The sequence below is a fragment of the Mus caroli genome, chromosome 6 (genome assembly GCF_900094665.2).
Source record: "Mus caroli chromosome 6, CAROLI_EIJ_v1.1, whole genome shotgun sequence".
Lineage (NCBI taxonomy): Eukaryota > Metazoa > Chordata > Mammalia > Rodentia > Muridae > Mus > Mus caroli.
Window position 1 is genome coordinate 121,830,004 of NC_034575.1, and position 18,404 is coordinate 121,848,407.

Genomic DNA, 18,404 nt, shown 5'->3' on the forward strand with positions numbered 1-18,404 from the left:
GACAAGAGTGTTTGGGGTACAGAGCAGGATGAAGGTGGGGAGCAGTGATGGGGCAAAAGGATATTTATGGAGGAGGGGAGGGAGGAGGGAGGAGGAAGGAGGAAGGAGGGAGGAGGGAGGAGCTGCAGGGAAGGCTGCAGAGAGGAAGCAGTCCTTTTACTGCTGCATTGCTCACTCTGGGAAGCCTGACAGAGCTGTGGAGTCACTTCATCCTTAACAGAGGGGTTCGAGAATGGATGCTCATCACATGGAGGTTTGAAAGAAGGAAGATTAATGGACAAGTCTAGCATCAAAAGAATCTCTTCAGAGGAGATCACGTGAGGATGAAGATAGCAAAAAACCTGGCGTTCGGCCAAGTCCTGGGAAAAGAAAACAGCAAGTTGGGAATTCTACCCTCTACGCCCCTCATAGGCACTCTCTGCTATTGTGGTGCCCAGAGCCCTACCAAAGCCAGGCCTCCAGGGTAGCCCAAGCTCACACTCATCTGAAGGGTCTCCTAAATACATGCTCTGAAATATGGTGGCAGTTAGCACTCGGGGACATTTGGGTGTTATGGAGTCCCCTCAGTCTTCATTTTAAAACTGGAGAAAGCAAGGCCTGACGACTAATGTGACATGACTGAGATCACACAGTCAGGGAGCAGTGGGGTCAGAAGGGGTTTGTGTCCCCAGTTAAATAAAAACACCCACCTGTCCCTTCTCTTTTAAAGTTTGTGTTCTTTTTATAATAACTATGTCATAATCAACAGGTCAATGGAGATGCCCCAGGGAGCTTCTCCTAGGAACAGGGAAATGGAAAACAGGAGAATAAACTGCCCTCTAAAGGCATTTTCCTCTCAGCTGCTGAGATGTCTAAGTTCGGGGGAACCACTGTTTGTTTGTTTGTTTGTTTTAACACAGTTCTGTGTTTTCCATTTTGAGGTTTGAGGAAGGGGAGGACAGGCAAAGATCTCATAGAGGTGACAGAAACTCCAATCCTAGGATGTCCCTTTTCCCAGAGAGCCAAGGAGTGTGGGATGTTCCTAGGGCAGAGCGTTTCTAGGGGTGGCAGATTGCTGGTGCTCTCCCTGTTCCCTAATCTCCCCACAAACAAAGCCTATGAGCATTCAGAATTCAGGCACTAAAGTCCCAGCCAGTCCACTTCCCCAGGGAAACCTAACCTGTGACATTTCTGGCCTGTTCATTTGGAAGCAGAGGCATTTCCAGGCTCAAGTGTAAGCAGAAAAATTTTACCCACAAAGGAAGATTAACCCATACCCGGCCAAATGCAAATAGCGTGTGTGTGTGTGTGTGTGTGTGTGTGTGTGTGTGTGTGTGTTTGTGTGTGTGTGTGCGTGCGCGCGGCCTGCTGGAATGAGTGGATAGTCTGAGAAGTTTGGATCAAGAAAAGAATTTGTCAGAAGAGTCATGAGAGGACAGTAACCTGTCCTAAAGACACTCCTGGGACTTGGAGGACATTCTTTTGTTTTGATGCTTACAGGCTGGCTTTAAAAGTCAACACTGCTGAAACAGGACAAGCCCTTGTTCTATCCGGCTGTGCACTGGTTGGGGCAGCTTACACATCTGTTTTTCTACCAGGGTGCTTCATGATACCCAGAGGCCCTTATGGGCCACAGGATACCCAGGGACCCTTATGGATCCTACATTTGTCCATCTTGGCTTGACTCTTCCCAGGTGTGAGGATAGCTGAGGGGCCGGGACCTGTCTATAAGCTTGGGCTCTAAGGTTTACAGGTCTCTGAGATGCAGTGTGGAGCTAAAAGGAGAAGTTTCTGTTGAGAATGTTTCTTAAACAGATGCCCCCTGTAGCACGGGTCCTGTTGGATGGACGCAGATGCTGGTTTGTCATCCTTGCCAAGTCTTTGCTGCTGCAGCAGCTGCTACTGGGGTTTCCTTGACAAAACAGCTTAGGTGAGATCACTGGCCTGAAACCCAGTCCCAGCAAGCACACTGGAGGGTTAGGAGGGCATCAGGACCCACCAGCTTGCTGTACCATCATCGCCAGTAGTAGTCAAGCCACAAGTGGATCACGATCTCTGTAATCCTCCGAGTTGGTGACCACAAAGTCAGCAGCACTTATAAGGAAAAAGGGGATGTATTTCACAGCGGATGCCCAGCGTGTCTACCGCACGCCACAGTGTGCTTTCAAGAAGCAGGATTCCTTTCCATTTAGCAGGCATCCTGCCTCAGGCTTCGATTTCCCATTGCCGGACTTCTGAGGAATAAGTTTGCCTTCTCTTTGCATCATCGTGAAACATGTGAAATAAGAAACACATGCTCCCAGGTGGAGCTACCCCACAACACAGATATGGAAACTGTCCTCAGCGGCAGAGTCGGTGCAGATCGAAAGCGTTACCTGTCCTATTCCTAGCTGTGGCGACAGACAGAGTACCTTGCTGAACCTTGTACTTCCAAAAGTGGTCCCACAGGACTCTAGCCTACATCGGACTTTTCTAGACTCTGGACCCACCACTCTGGAGTGAGGGGATTTCTTTTCCCTTGCTGTGGAGTGCAGAGCAGTCCTGAACTATGAGAAGGAAAATGGATACTGGGACATCAGGTTGTGTCTCTCTCGGTCCAAGTTCCCATTTCAGGCATTCTTCTTCATCTCCACTATAAACCGTGAATTTTAAGTAAATGCTGAACTGATGCTTTCAATTCCTATGTGAATATTTTCCTTCCCAGCAAGGCAGTGGGTGGTCCCGGTGCTCAGAAGTGAGTATCCTCACATGGTCTGGCTTGCATTTTCTACATCTATTTCATACCAATGATGTATACACCAGCATCCGACCCACAGGGTACTTAGTAAATCCATGGAACAAGAATTGCTTCATAGTATTATATGAAAGTATATAAATTCATTAGGATGCAAGCAAGCTGGAATATGAGAGTTAGCTTTAGATCAAGCACTTGTAAACTTGTCCTTGAACTGCAGTCTTTTGGAGCAGTTAATAGAACAGATCTCGAGGTCCCCTTGGACACTCACTGGTTAACAATGATGGGGTTCAAGAACCTGTTTGCCACCTTGTCCTGTGGTGGTTTCAGTAAGCATCAAGTCTGAGCCATGGGTCCCTTCCCACGTCTTGAGTTTCTCCCTCCACCTTCCTAAGGCAGCACAGTACAGCAGCCAGCAGAAGTTCTCCCAGGCTCAGACTCTAAGTTGCTGCAATACAGAATCTTCTCCATCTTCCACATGGGAAGCAGCACTTGCACGTCCCACTGCAGAGATGTACATTGTGGTAAATAAAGTCTGGGTGCTGAGCCAGTACAGAAAACAGATCAAGCCCGGCTCTGGCTGAGCTCACTATCAGCCCCCTGACTTCTATTTTTGTTGTGGCAGATACAAATTTTTCACTTTCCATTTTCAGAGAAATATTTAAATAAATATATTTTAAAAAACAATACTTCTGTCAGCTTTCCACTATTATCACAAAATCAGAGACCTAGAACGGGCTCACTTAACTTCTTAGTCTTCATATATAGGAAACTGGAGGCCCAGAGACAGGTAGCCATGTGAGTAAGGTCTCAAAGCAAGGTGACATTACCTTGACTGTGGTACTGTGGAACCATGTATACCTTTACTCAAAATGTCCTACAAACTGGCCAAGACACCATAGTAGATTTTTCTTAGTTCCTGTTGGTACCATAGTCCCGTCCTCTAAAACTCAGCCTCTACACGAAGCTCTACCCAAGCCTCATCCCTCACAGTTTCATCCTCCCAGCCTTCAGCATTCTGTGAAGTTTTAGATTCTACCTGTCCCAGGGTTCTGTTCTTTCCCTTTTTCTTTTCTTAAAAAGATGAAGTCTTATATAGTCCAGGCTGGCCTAAAACTACATAGCCTAGGATGACCTTGAACTTTGGATCCTTCTATCTCTATCTCCAAAGTGGTGGGATTATAGACGTGTAACACCATAGCTGGTTTTTATGTCGAGGCATTGATTGAACCCAGGACTTCCCGAATGCTAGACAAATGCTCTACCAACTGAGCTACATCCCCAAGCCCTGCCTACTTTGGTGAGCTTTTGTTAATTCTTCTATTTTTGGCTTGTCCTTGGTGTATTTGTTTATTCCTTCCCGAGTACTCCTATGCTACCTAGCAGCAGGGACCCTGCTTATACCTATCAGTATCCCAACACCAGGTAGCATGCATTTAGGCAATGAGGATGTATCCACTTGATTAAGTGGAATTTTATACTCACGTGGTTGTCTGAGTCTCACCTCTCTCATGCCAGAAGGAAGGAGACAAAGTCCTTGAATGACCTTCGGAAAGTGTGACTACACCGGAGAGAAAAGACGTAAAGAGGAAAACCTGAGAGAACCCATGTGGAAGAGATCCTCTTAGTTCCCCCCACCCTTTCACTGGGATTCCGTAAGATGGGATGAAGGTGAAGATGGCTGACTATGGTGCTTTAAGTAGGAATGGCTCCCATGGACTCCGGTGTTTGAATGCTTGGCCCATAGGTAGTGGTTCTACTAGGAGGTGTGGCCTTGTGGAGTAGGTGTGGCCTTGTTGGAGGAAGTGCCTCACTGTTGGGGTGGGCTTTGAGGTCCTATATGCTTAAGTTATGCCCAGTGTGGCACACAGTCTCCTCTGCTGCCTGAGGATTCTCAGCTCCTTCTCCAGCACCGTGTCTGCCTGCAGGCTGCCATGCTTCTTATCATGGCCAGAATGGACTAAACCTCTGACTGAACTGTATGCCAGCTGCAATAAAATGTTTTCCTTTATAGGAATACTTTCTGTGATCATAGTGCCTCTTCATAGCAATAGAAACTCGAAGACACTGACAGACAGAGGGAAATGCAGAAAGCCATCTACTGGGACAGGTGCTGGGAAGGCGCTTAGCCTCAGAGTGTGAGGGTTTGGATAGTTTAATGTATGCCCTCTGAGTTTGTTGCTATGGAAACGACTGCTTGCTTGGGGAGGCGGGTCTGGTCCCAGTCCCATCACCTTAGAGAAACATGTTTTGAATCCACAGACCACATCTCGCATATCTGACTCAGGCCTATGGTGAATGGCAGTGACACCTCTTCTGGAGAAGCCTGTCCTCCTGCCCCAATGCCCCATCAGATCATGGTGTTCTCTACTAATGCACTGGGAGTCTGTAAGATGGGATGAAGGTGAAGATGGCTGACTGTGGTGCTTTAAGTAGGAATGGCTCCCATGACATCATAAAAGTGAGTCACACTAGTGTTTGCTCTTCTTGGTCACAATAGAGGTGGCTCTGGACAGTCAGAATGATAAGGCAAGCCTGGGGTTAGCACATAGCTCTAAGAACCTGTACAGTGTGTCTTTCAGAACACTGTTCTCTCACATCACTGCAGGATGCATTCATTCTGCTCTCCCAGGTCAACAAGGTACCCTTAAAAGATTTCGTGAGCTCTAAGAGTGTGAGGTTGATGTGAGAGAGAAGGGAGGGGCCAACTGCTCTCCATTTGCCTCCAGTGAGGATGTTAAGAATAGCAAGAATGAGACGGAGAGATGCACATCCTATGGTGGTAGCACAATGTACCTGTGCTATCTCAAATTCATGTGTGGCTATCATTTGCTTTCTTATACTTTAAGCATTTACTTAATCATTACCTTGGGTCTCTGTGATAAGCATTGGTTTTGTGTGTGTGTGTGTGGGGGGGGTTGTTTTGTTTTTTGATGTGTGTGTGTATGTGTGTGTGGTTGTTTTAATTATAGAAATGAGAGTCTTTTTAAACTGGTGACTCAAATTCAGGTGGGTTGATGCTGAAGTGAGTGATCTCTCCATTGAAGTAGGTGGGGCAAATGAGTTTTGATCCAAGGTTCAATAAAATTTATTAGCATATAGCTACCCAAGATAGTGGTGAGGATTAAAAGACCTCTTGGAGTTCAGTAGGAAATAATACTGTGATTGATTCGTGATGTCTGCTGTTGGCAAAGATGCAGGAGAGGAAATAATGTTATGATTGATTAGTGATGTCTGCTATGGCAGCACATATGTTATACTCATTCGTCAATGGTGTGAAAGAACAGGCTTTCTACATTGCAAAGTTTTACTGCAAATCCGATTTTCTAGCATGCCATCTTAAATTCTCCCCATACATATACTCTGCAAATAGTTACAGCATGCTCATGAAACGCCAAGCATTTTCATTGTCTTTCAAGTTCTTCACAGTTCTCTTTAAATAACTAGCCTAAAAAAAATATCCCAGATCAGGATGGCTCATTGCCATAGATTTCCTTCCTAAGGACTTCTTCCTGCGGGCTGCCCCAGTTTGACCTTCCTCATTATCGAGAAAGGCCCTTTGGGGATGGAAAATATTCTCAGGACACAGAAGGGGCATGCCTCATGTGACCCTTGGAAACTCTTCTCTGGAACGATCATGATTAACTGAAGGCTGCAGCTGATGGGGCATGAAGAACTGATCAAGGAGAGCACAGCGTGTGCACACATGGAAGGGGCGTGGTAGAGATGGGATGCAGTTTAGGGGTCACAAGGTAGAAAGGAGGAAACTAAGAAGGAACTTGGAGAGTTGGGATCAGACAGCGCTGCCTGTTTTGAGCCGAGTTAAGGAGAGCAAAGAGGGTGTTTAACAACCAATAGCCCATTCAGTCTTTAAGTGATTTATTGCCATACGAGCCAACCATTAGAGAAAACCTAGAAACAGAGAGAGGAAACATGTCTCTCCTTCATTTTAACTCCATTGTCTTAATCACCGGAGTCATTTGTACATGCTACACGCAGAACTGACTGCAGCTGAGCACGTGGAGAAACCAGATCCTACCCCAGGCCCCCTTTAAATGATTTCACGTGTGTCAGACCAGGCTGGACAACCCTCCCCCCTCCCCCAACAGCAAAGACGTCATGCTTGGTGCTCGGAGCAGCAACTGTGAGAAATGCTCGCTGGGCAAATCAAGATCCTAAAAAATAATTACAGTTCGCACACCCTGAAGCAATAATGACTTCAAAACCCCCTCCACGTGTGATTTATACATGAGTATATTTCCCCCCTGACCCCTCTTCCCCTGTTCCCATTCTGCTTGCTCCACCCAAATCCAAATTGCTAGGAAGTCAATATTCCAAGGTCTTGCTAGAAAGTCCAGATGGAAAATAAAATCTCTGATCTGTATGAAGAAGTGAAGAACGAACACCACCTGCCACTAAACTTCTTGTCCACACAGTTGTGCAAGGACACAAGTATGTATATATTCCAAGAAGTTCAAAAAAGAAAGGAGAAAAATTAATTAAGGCCACCCTGCAATGCCAAGGAATCAAATGCTCTCTGGGGTCTGGTATCAAAGCAAAGAAACGCACTCCAGCAGAATTGCTGGTTCCGATCCAGTTGCGGTGGAAAGAAGGGAACATGAGGTTGAATGTAGGATGGGAGGCTCTGCCAGAAAGTGTGCCTTTCTCCTGTTGTTGTCCTTGGGAAAGTGTCCCAGGTCATACAAGAAAAGGATCACTAAATGTGCATCTGACATATGTAAAGTGGTGGCACAGAGAGGTAGGAAAGAGGAGAGGTCTCTTGTATGATCAGCCTTGTGTGCATAAAAGCATGAGACAGATGAGTTCTGCCCCTTCAAGTTACGAAGTGATTAGGTGGGGGTCAGGACAAAGGAATTGGCAAGCCGGATAAGCTGGTGTTTGGAGACACATTGCAAATTCCAGGCATCTTCTGGAAAGGTCCATCAAATACATGTTCCATATCAGACCAAGTGCACAGACTTCTTGCTCGAGAAAGAGAAGATTGAAGGTAGAGGAGAGCTAACAGAGAAGGCAGCTAAAGAGATGCAGCCCCTTCAATTCCCTGCCGATGCAACCTGCCCAGGACTACATCCCTGTTGGGAAATGGCAGCCTTAGCACCTTGATAACCCAATGTCCGTGAGCTCTGGTCTCTAGTCTCTCTTATTGCAACCACAGGTGTAAGAAATGGAAGTGGAAGTGAAATTTCATGGCCAGGCAGCCGTCCAACAGGCACGCTCTTCCCTGAAGACAACTGAAACACAGAAACAGCTCAGGCGATGATGGAATGGCTTCAAGGACCTCCAGGAAAGGGCCGCCTGCTGTGAGGTGTGAGGGTGTGCATTTGTGTGTGAGGGGGAGCTTAGGTTAGAGCAGCATGTCACCTTAGCAAGGGAGTGACAGCAGCATCCTTGAGTAAGGGACAGATTTGTGCTGCCTGGGGGATTGAAGATTCCCCAAAGCCTTTCCCCAGGTGCTCCTTTTACTCGAAGAACTGACTGCCTCGGGGTACAAGGATGCAAAGATGCTTTCTACGGGTCAAGGAGAAGGACGTGGTCACCTTTTATATTTGCAACACCATCCCATCTGAAAAGTCAGACAAAACAAGAGGAGTCCTAAGCACAGAAAGAGCGTGTCCTGAAGAGCCAAACCTGGGCTGACAGGAAGGAGAGGGCCAGAGAGGTGCTCCCCATGTGGGGTGTCAAGAAAAGAGTCCTGTACAAACTTCACTGTAGGAACCAGACTTGCCCCTTCCCTGAGAGCTACAGCCAATGAGGATCTTCCTGGCATGCCAGACAGCTGAGGCTGCGCTGTGGCTTCCCATCATGTGTAATAGAAGAGAGGTTTGGACATATCCATTGATAAGCACAGATGTCCATCCCCACATGTATGCTTGTACATAAGCCTGTGTGTGTGTGTGTGTGTGTGTGTGTGTGTGTGTGTGTGTACACCACTGGCCATAGAGAAACAAAAGCCAATTTATTTACCTGTCAAAATAATTCCAGAGCGTTTAAGGATTTTCAAAGGAAGTCTAAGCTCTTTGTGAGAAGAGATTAATCTTCATTCAGGTTTTTTTTTTTTTTTTGGCCTGCCTGTGGAGTATGGAATAAATGTTTTCCAAAGTGAATGGAGGTTAGTCACTTGTTCTGGGAATTTACAATGTTACCCCGAGGAAGTGTTTCCTTAATCTAGCCCTGGACTTTCATCATCTTCCAGGTGTTCACTAAAAAAGTGCCTTTCATTCCCTCATCCATCCATTCAACAATTAGAGGTTGACTCTTTGGGATTTACCAGGCATTAGGCAGGGCTGGCAGTAGGTTCATAGCGGCACGGGCAGAAACATTTCCTACCTTCAGGAAGCATCCAGTGACAGGGGTGTTGAGCCTGCAGTTATACGAAATATTGGCAGTTAGGAAACAATGAGAGTGTTATGGGAACACGCAGCAAGGAGTTGGGTCTAAGACAGAGGAGTGGAGAGGCCTCTGGGAGTGTGATCAAACTGCTATCTCAAGGACACTGAAAGCTGGGAACAAATACTTAGGTGCTGAGACTCAGCAGTAAAGAGATGGAGAGGGAGGAAAAGGGAGGAGGAGGAGGAGGAGGAGGAGGAGGAGATGGTGATACTGGCGCAACCCTATATATTTTCACGTAGGAAAGTAAGTCAGTTGGCCTTGCCAAATGTGAAGAATGGTGATACATACATACATACATACATACGCCACACACACACACACACACACACACACACACACAGAGTTTATTGGGGTTATGACATTTAGGAAGAGATAGGAGAAATTAAAGAAATAATCTTGGAGACTAGGGTTATGAGGGGTTTGGGTTATCTGATGACAGAGAGGAGGGATCACCTGTAGATGGCTCCTATGACTTGACCTTGAGTAGGAGCAGGTGACTCCATTGTTAAAATGCAAAACAGTAGAGAAGATTCACTGGAAGTGGAAAGACTTAGAGATCCCTAGCTTAGTTTAGGGAGCACAAAGTTTAAGGGACCTATCAGTCACTTGGGTAAGCACCTAAGGATCAGTTGGATATGCGGGTGCGTAGCTTTATGGAAAGACCTTGAGTATTTTGAGAGTCCTCCTCATGCAGGTTAAGATCAGTGGAATCTTGGACAACTGGGAGGAGGGGCTGTCCTCTGTAGAAAGAGGTGTGAGCCCAGGGAAGGCAAGAGAAGGGACTTCAGGAACAGGTGTGAGAAATGGCACAGAAGAAGGAGGAAAGCCAGGGTGGAGGAAAGATTTTGAGAAAGATGACATCCTCAAAGGCTCCACAGGGCACCATTCCCACTGGTGGGAGCCTGGAAGCTGTGGGTCTCAGCATCAAACAAGAATGTGGAAATAGAGATAAAGAAAATTCTCCATGAAGACGAGCGTATTATGGTAGGACCGTCTTGGATAGAGCCCAGGCAGTAAAGGGGCCACCAGTATCCACCTGATCACAGGTTCCCAGACTTCCTGGCAATAGGAGTACTTGACTATTGTCTAATTCTGCCTCTGTCCATCTCATCTGCGGATACACCAGGAACTATACTGTCCATTCTAAAATCCTGAAGACACCAAAGATTTCTTCTGTGTCTTTACTCTATATGCTGTAGTGAAGACAGATGATGGTGTCCTTGTGCCCCTTGCAAGTATGTGCACCCAGGCCCTGGGCTGTCTCAGCTCTGTAGCCATCGGGGTGTGGGGTGTGGCAACAAGAGATCACTCTTCCCACCATTCTTTTCCTGCAGCCACTTTTCTTGGGTGAATTAGCAACATGTTCACACCAGTCATGGAGCAGTCATTTAGAAACAACAGGTCAACTTGGGCTCAAGACACTTGTCCTAATGAAGCTTGCTCTGTTTCCCTGTCTATTCCAGGAAGCCTGGGAAAAGTCTTGGCAAATATCAGAGCACAGATACTGAATCTGGTCCTTGTCATCCCATGAGAGCTGAGCTACAGGAAGGGAATCTTATATAAACCTTCTCTCCAGCAGCCAGACACTTGACAGATTCATGTCAGAGCTCTGACCCCAGGAACAGAGCCAGTGAGGCGGGGGGGCGGGGGGGGGAGGTGGAGGTGGCCCCAGAGCTCACAGCCAGAGATAAAAACAGAAGGCATGGAACAGCGATTCTGTGCACCTGACTGTCCCAAGGAGTTGGCTTCTTCTCTGCCTTGGGAATTCATGCCAAGCAGGAGATGAATTAAAGAACACTTGAAGTTCTACCTGGGGTATAAGATTCAACAGTTCTTGGCATTTCATAAATTTTGAGGTTGAAAAAATTGCAAAAATTATGCAAGTGGTCTATCATTCATTGCCCGTCCACTCAGTAACTCATGTTGACCTATGAGATCCTTGAAAGAGTTGGTACTGGCCCGTTAAAGGCATACAGGTGTTTCTGGTTGTCATGGTGAGTGAGGATGCTGATGCTACTTGATGTTGGCTTTGTAATGTACCTTGTACCACTAAGAACCAACTCATCCCAAGAAGCTGTATATAACTCAGCTCCACTTGACTACAGATGGCATATCATCAGCTGTACAATTCCCAGCACACAGGCAGGAAGTCACCAATCCAGAACAGCATGCCTACGTGGTGGTTTGTGCGTTCGAATGAGGTATGTGTCTCTGTGTGTCTGTGATTTTTACATTCATGCCTATATGTATGGGTATAAACACCATGATGGGGTAGGCTGCTAAACATGGTCCAAGGATCCTTTTTTTCTATGGTGACTTTCCTCCTCCTCCTCCTCCTCCTCCTCCTCCTCCTCCTCCTCCTCCTCCTCCTCCTCCTCCTCCTCCTCCTCCTCCTCCTCCTCCTCCTCCTCCTCTCCCTCCTCTAGTCTGAGGGGAGGCCAGGCCCTGGCACTGCTCTTCACAGCCCCAAGTCACAAGTGTCTTCCTCTCACCTCGTGCTTGCCTCACAGTATATAACCCAGGCAGTCTTGAGCTGCACTCATGGAGCTTGGCATGGTTTCCCAGAGCTGACAGCGATCGAAGACAGATGTGTACAGTCGGAGAGTAATGGGAATCATGAGAAGGAGTAGCAGGCTCCCATGTGGAGAGAGCCAGGAGCTGGGAGGGGAGCGGTGGGGGCAGTTTAAAGACACTCAGGCAGGCGCCAGATGCGTGCTGCATGACCCCGTGGGCAGGGCGGCCTCGCTCCCTGTTCCCACTTGAAGATGTTTCCACAGGAAGACAGGCTGGGCTCCCTGCAGGGGTCCGGCCCAGAGCTCTCATTTGCTCCTCCTGCTCTCCAGCTGAGAATTCTGTTTTGGCCAGGAAGGGATTCCCAAAGACACCATCTGCCTCAGTCTTCCTCACAGAAGCTGTAGTCCTAGGCAGTTCAAGGCCAAGTTCAGGAAGCCCAGAGGCAGGGTGGGGATGAGAATTCACAGTCACCTTAAACCTCTGTAGCCTCCCCCAACTTATGTTCAACTTGCTCTCTGCCTCCTCCCCACACCCATCCCCTCTGGCTCCGCACCACCCTCGCTTTGCCCAACTGTGGCCTACTTGCTTTCGCTCACAAGTCTCCAACTCCCCGGTTGCCCACAGTGGAAGGCAAACGTGCTGTTGGAAGTGGAAAGAGCTGAATTGAGTCCAGGAAAGAAGGCACCTTCCTCTTTGCTCTTGGATTGATAAAAGATCCCCGGTGTGCCGGGGTGGGGTGGGGTGGAGGGGGGGATGTTCCTGTTAAGGTTCATTCTAAAAATAATTGGCTGTCTGACTCCGCCACACACTTCACAGGGGTGACAGGTCCTCAGCTTCTTTCCTTCTGTCATGGGCTGAATTGGATTCCTCAAAGCGGATATATATGAGTCCTCCTCCCAACTCAGAATCTCAGCATGCTGCCTCATGTACAAGCAAAAGCTTTGCAGAAACAATCCGGTTAGTGTCAAGTCGGGAACAACCCTCCAAACCCAGGAAGACTGGTGCATTTATAAACACGAGGGCAAGTACATGTGTTGGCACCACTGACAAAGGGTTTCAGCACTGGATAGATAAGCTAGGAAATGCCCATGGTTACCAGATACAAGAAAGAGGCAGGGATAGCTGCTTCCTTAGTGCCCTAAGATGGAGCACGGCGCCACTCACACCCGACTTTATGTATCTGGCCTATAGAACTGTTAAAAATAAGTTCCTGTTAATAGAGATGCACGGTGTGTGGTGCTTTGCCATGGCAACCCCAGTCAACATATGCGTGCCCCAACTCTCAGTTGTCTGCTCAAGCTTATTGCTTCTGTGTTGGTCTCTAACAGGCCAGGTAAGCTTACATTTCTGCTAACGCACCATAGATATAGTACAAGCTATATCATGTCTACCCTGGATCAAAAGCACTCCTGGAATGTGTCTAGGAAACTCCATCTGCACCCTGCAGGGATCTCTAACATCTTCCCCCCTCCTCCTTTGAAGTCAACACTGTTGAATGTCCTGGTTGCCAGGCTACTTATGGTGCTGTGGGGCCTGGGAAACCTAACACCCGATGGTTCTCCTCTGTGGTCAGCTAGAGAAACAATCCCGAATGAACGTGCACTTGAAGGGGCACTGGGCAACTGGGAGAAGAAAAATCCTCTAACTCCTCAGAAACATCTGCTAGGAGAAAAGGTACATCTAGATGTGGATCAAAGAGATTTCTAAGCAACAGAGAACCATTTTACAATATGGCCCAGAGGTAAAGCCAACTGCAAGAGCTGCCGGCCCGGCTCCAGTTCTTCTAAGTGGAACAAATAAGCTGGTAAGGAGAGCAGGTCCAAGAGGGATGGGAAAGAGAAGCGTGCACATGTGGGCAGGTCTGAAAGCCAGAAAAACCCACACTTCGCCAAGCAGCAAGCTCTGCAGTGGAGGGGAGGGAGGAGAATCGAAAACTGCGATATGCGAGGACCAGAGCGAGTATCAGGGGTGTCTCATCCACTAGTTCTCCCCCCAACACACACACCTATGCACACCACAGTGCTAAATGTACTTGCAACAGATGTTAATGCCAAGCAATATGAAAATAGATGACAATGCTTATCTGCAGTTACTGTTTTCTACCCGTGTCTCTGTGAGTGCTGCTCTAAGCCCCTGTGTAATCCCGATCCAAGCTAGAGGTACTTCTATTTGTACCCTCCCCTTACAAACAGGGAAAATGAGGACAACATAGGCATCAAGCATCTTACTGCTGCATGTAAGTGATGGAGTTGGATTCAAGGCCAAGGTAGTCTGACCCCTGACCTCCCATTCCTCTCCAAGAGCATTACGGAAGTGTGTACTTAGCTGACATTCTGAGGGTGCCTGGGGGCCAAGGGACTGGAGGAGAAACATTTAAAGATTAGATGGAGAAAGCACATACATCTAGATGACCACGCTACTGGAGCAAAGGGGAAGGGGTTGTCCTTTCCTCATAAAGCCGTGCACGGGGTAGCCCTTGTGTGAGCTAACCAAGGCTTCTCTGTTCTCCTGGGATGACCATCGTCTCAGGTTCCTCAGCAGTGCCACAGCAGTTGAGAATTATCATCTTTCTTTAGAAAGTTGACACCCCTAAGCCCAGAAGGATAAAACTTCTGGAAGCTGGCTTTCTCTAAGCGAATGGGCAGATATGTCTATAAAAATAACGTGTAAAGATGCCAACTGTAGTACAGAGATTGGAACAAGAATAAATGTGTGCAGCAGACATGGGATGGATAGATAAAGTACACAGGAGAACAGTGTTTAGTGATGATCAAGGCACGTAGTCTATTACTCCAAGACAGGAACACATGCAAGGCCACAGTAAGTAGAAGAGGCCAGGCAAACATCTTGAAAAAGGTATGATGGACCCCTCATTTTAAAAAAAAGTGAGGATTTGATGGTGTGGCTCAGCTCCTAGATCTAGTATGTACAAGACCCTTGGTTTGATAGCAATGTTACATTAAAAAAAATAGGACATGGAGACACACACCTGTAATTCCAGCACTCAGGGGATGGAGACAAATGAACAGGAATTTATGGTCATCCTTGGATCCATAGAGAGTTCAAGGCTAGCCTGTGTTACTTGCAACTCTGTCTCCAAGTCCCTTATACACATATACCCACAGAGAGAAGATGAATCCAAGTCACTTAGACACATATACCCACAGAGAGAAGACGAGTCCAAGTCACTTAGACACATATACCCACAGAGAGAAGATGAGGATCCCTGACCACACAGCTGTGATGCTGGGGCTTCTTGTTTGGATTTTTGCTCTCCTCCCCCTTACATTTTCCTAACTCTCTATACTAAAAACATGTTAGAAAAGACATTTGATGCATAATCAAAAATCAGTATTGTTAGTTACAATTTCTTTTAGACCCTATCAACCCTAGTTCATCTTCCTTGTACTGTGAGGAAATCCTAGTCCAAAGAACTTCTGAGAGGAAAGGGATTTTTAGGCTTCTAGGTCACACAGTTCATCAGTGAGGGAAGCCAAGGCAAGAACCTGGCAGGAACTGAAGCAGAGATGATGGAGAAATAAGGCTAACTGGTTTCTTTGAAGATTTATATTCAGTTGCCATTCTTATACAACATAGGACTACTTGCCCAGGAGTGGTACCACCCCTAGCAGGCTAGATTTTTCCATCTGTCAATCCATCATCAAGAAAATGCCCTCCCCCATATATCAACAAGGCAGTCTGATGAAGGCAAATTCTCATTTGAGGTTCCCTCTTCCCAAGTGTCCTAGTTTGTGTCAAGTTGACAAAGACTGACTGACACATACCCCAGTGCTAGAGCTGTGCCTTTTCCACTTTTACCCCAAGTGCAAGAAAGAGGGAAACCCTGGAAATGACAAGCTATGCTATTGGGCTTACGTCATCTGATATTAACCCAGGAAAAGCCAAAACGGATGAATTAAGGAAGCCAATATTTCTGATCAGATAAAAGAACAATGAAATAGGTTAACTGCATCTTAAGGACCCTACTGAAGGGGCAGAGTAGATGAGGTCATCCACAGAGAAGAAGGTGGCTTACTGTGTCTAACAAATGACAGGGGAGAAGACAAAGGTTTGTGTGTGTGTGTGTGTGTGTGTGTGTGTGTGTGTGTGNGAGAGAGAGAGAGAGAGAGAGAGAGAGAGAGAGAGAGAGAGAGAGAAGTGTAGGAGGAAATGCTCCCAGGTAAGCAAGCAAGGCACATGAAAGTCTGGTGAAGACTCTTTGGACTCCTGGATCAGAAGAGTAACTCCAAGCTTCATGCCACCCCTTCCTAACCACTGAACTCCAGGACAGTTACTCTGTCATTCTGCAAATTGTTGAGCATTCTGGATGCTGGAGACAACTGTGGACCACGGATGGGCATGCTCTGCCTTCTTGGAATGTACATTCTATTAGAGAGAACAGAACAGTACATGCACCAGAAAACATGAATACCATGTTGTTTGTCAGAGGTGTGACTTTGAAAAATCAATAGAAGCCTCGGCTATCTCATCTGCAAAATGGAATGGGATAATAAGATAGGTATCTCATGGTCTCTTATGCAGAGTCAGCATGCATAGGCTCTCACCATGATGAATAACCATCAACATTCTTGAGACATTGATAAAGCCTGTTTTATATCTCTTGCCTCTGTGGCAATACAAGGAAAACCTAAGAAATGGGAGCAGCTATTCAGAAACGACAGAGGCAAAGTGATGGGAGAGATTAAGCTGAGGGCACTGCAGCAGGATCCGGGCGTTTCTAATGGCTGAAGTTATAAGCTGTGTTTCCTTTGCTTTGTGATGTACCCAACTTCACAAGAAGTCACAGGAACCTGATCTCCACCATCACGTGATAAAAACAGTCTGCTCCCTCAGTGTCTCTCACTCCAGAGAATGGGGTCCAGGTGTCATCTATAAAGACCCCACTACACCAAGATCTCCTCTGCCAGGTCCCTAACAGTGGCTCGGTTCTCAACTGAGCTTTCCATATAGCCCAGAGGAAGGAAGTCCGTTGGTCCTCTGAGACTAAACATTTTAGGGCACACGTGGGAATTGGGAGATTGACACAGTTCATCCACAGCCTACGGCAAACAGCAGACCACCCTGCAGATGCCCAAAGGTGGCCTTTGTTCCACTAGTGCAACAAGAGTAAGTGGTTCTTGGGAAGGGAAGGAGTTGACTGGACAGAGGAAAAGTTTTTTAGATGTCATACATAATATGCATCACATCCCAGCCTCTCAGGGCAGACAGCTGGGAGAGGACAATGAGTGATTAGATCCATTTTGTGTTAGCATGTGCCCATGCTAGCAAACCCATAGTCTAGAAGATTTCATCAGAGTAAAATACAGGGTGTAAATAAAACAGTAGCTGATGAGTGGTGGAGCACAGGGAGCAGATGATTTGTTTTGCACTTGATACCAAGGAACAAGTCTTGGGGCAAGGGGGTGTCTTTCTTGTAGTGCCTCATTTGGCTAAGCTTGGGAAAATTGGGCGGGCCTCAGAAACATTTGGGTTTTTTTTCTGACACCCTGCCTGTAATCCAGGTAAGGTTTTGCTCTCCTGAGGCTGAAATGGCAGAAAAACAGAAAACACATATGGAATACTCAAGTCAGAACCCCCCCCCCCCCCCCCCACAAATGCTGAACCTCAAGCATTGCAATGTCCACAACAGAACCCCACAAGATGGAACAGCATTAAACAAAGAAGACATTCCAAGAGAGGTTTCCCCAAAGTTCAAAGAGGCTAGTTGGCCTCTCTCTCACTGCTCTGTCTCTTAGGGAGGAAGTGACAGAAACCCAAACCAAAAGGATAACAGAGGGAGGTGATAGGCTTTTGACCCTCAAACGTAACTCTGTGGGAGTAGAGGAAGCAACACCAAGCACAGCTTCAGTCGCAGCTCTGTTTGAGTTTTCGTTTGGGCACATTGTGGAACTCGATTCACCCCACACCCCTCTGCATCTCCTGGCTCCTGCCTGTGTTAACTGCAGTCCAGCAATGTTCTCACCTAATCTAGGGCCTATCCATCACCTATCAGAAGTTTCTGAAACTTCTACTGCCACCTTTGGGTTCTATTCCCAGGGCCCAGCCACTTCTCTTGAGTATTCCTCAGTTGGAGATCCTGGTTTCCCTACATGTACTGTCAGTCCCAGGAGGTAAGGAAACATGAATTTTAAAATAGTGTCCTCACTCACTGCACAGAACATAATACCTAATTCCTTACCATATCAGGCCCTCGGAGGGCAGTCACGGAATGAGCTGCATTTTAACAGCAGAAGAGTTTATGTACATTAGGTCCGTGGGCAGAGTTATTTCAGATGAAGCATCCTGAACATTCTATTTTTTGTTTGCTGGGCTTGTGGTAGCAGTGCATAGTTGTCAGAGATGCTAAGTAAGGCCTTTGAGGGCCTATGGGAAGAACAATGTCCCATCTCTTCTCTAAAGGTTTGGTTGATGCTTCTTCTGATGTGTTTTTTTTTTTTCCTCACACATTCTACCAGTAAATCCTTCCAATTCTGTTTCCAAACAGAGCATTAGTCTTCTGGCTAATCCTCCATCCTGACCACTGAGGTCAATACCACTGTTCTACCTTAATTACCATATTGACCCATCTTTTTCAAAATAAGCCACGTGACCTTTAACACATGTTGATCAAATGACATTATTATAAGTTTTATTCCCCCGAAACTGCTTCATATCACACTTGAGAGGAGATTTAAATGCTGGCTACAGGAAGCTTCAGAATCCTCTAATCAAAAGACTCAGAGGAAAGAAGGAAGGAAGAGGGAGG

At 46.8% G+C, this 18,404-nt stretch overlaps 1 protein-coding gene across 3 annotated transcripts in view; it reads right to left on the reverse strand.

The window, feature by feature from the left end:
• The window catches only part of Ntf3 (neurotrophin 3), a 61,936-nt gene that overhangs the window by 27,031 nt on the left and 16,501 nt on the right, over positions 1–18,404 (reverse strand). Inside the window, exon 2 of one of the 3 annotated variants that reach the window (XM_029478195.1) lies at positions 4,199–4,274. The exons of the other annotated variants lie outside the window; for them this stretch is intronic. The gene's annotated coding sequence lies outside the window, so the exon portion shown is untranslated. The remainder of the gene's footprint in view (positions 1–4,198; positions 4,275–18,404) is intronic. 3 annotated transcript variants of the gene reach the window in all.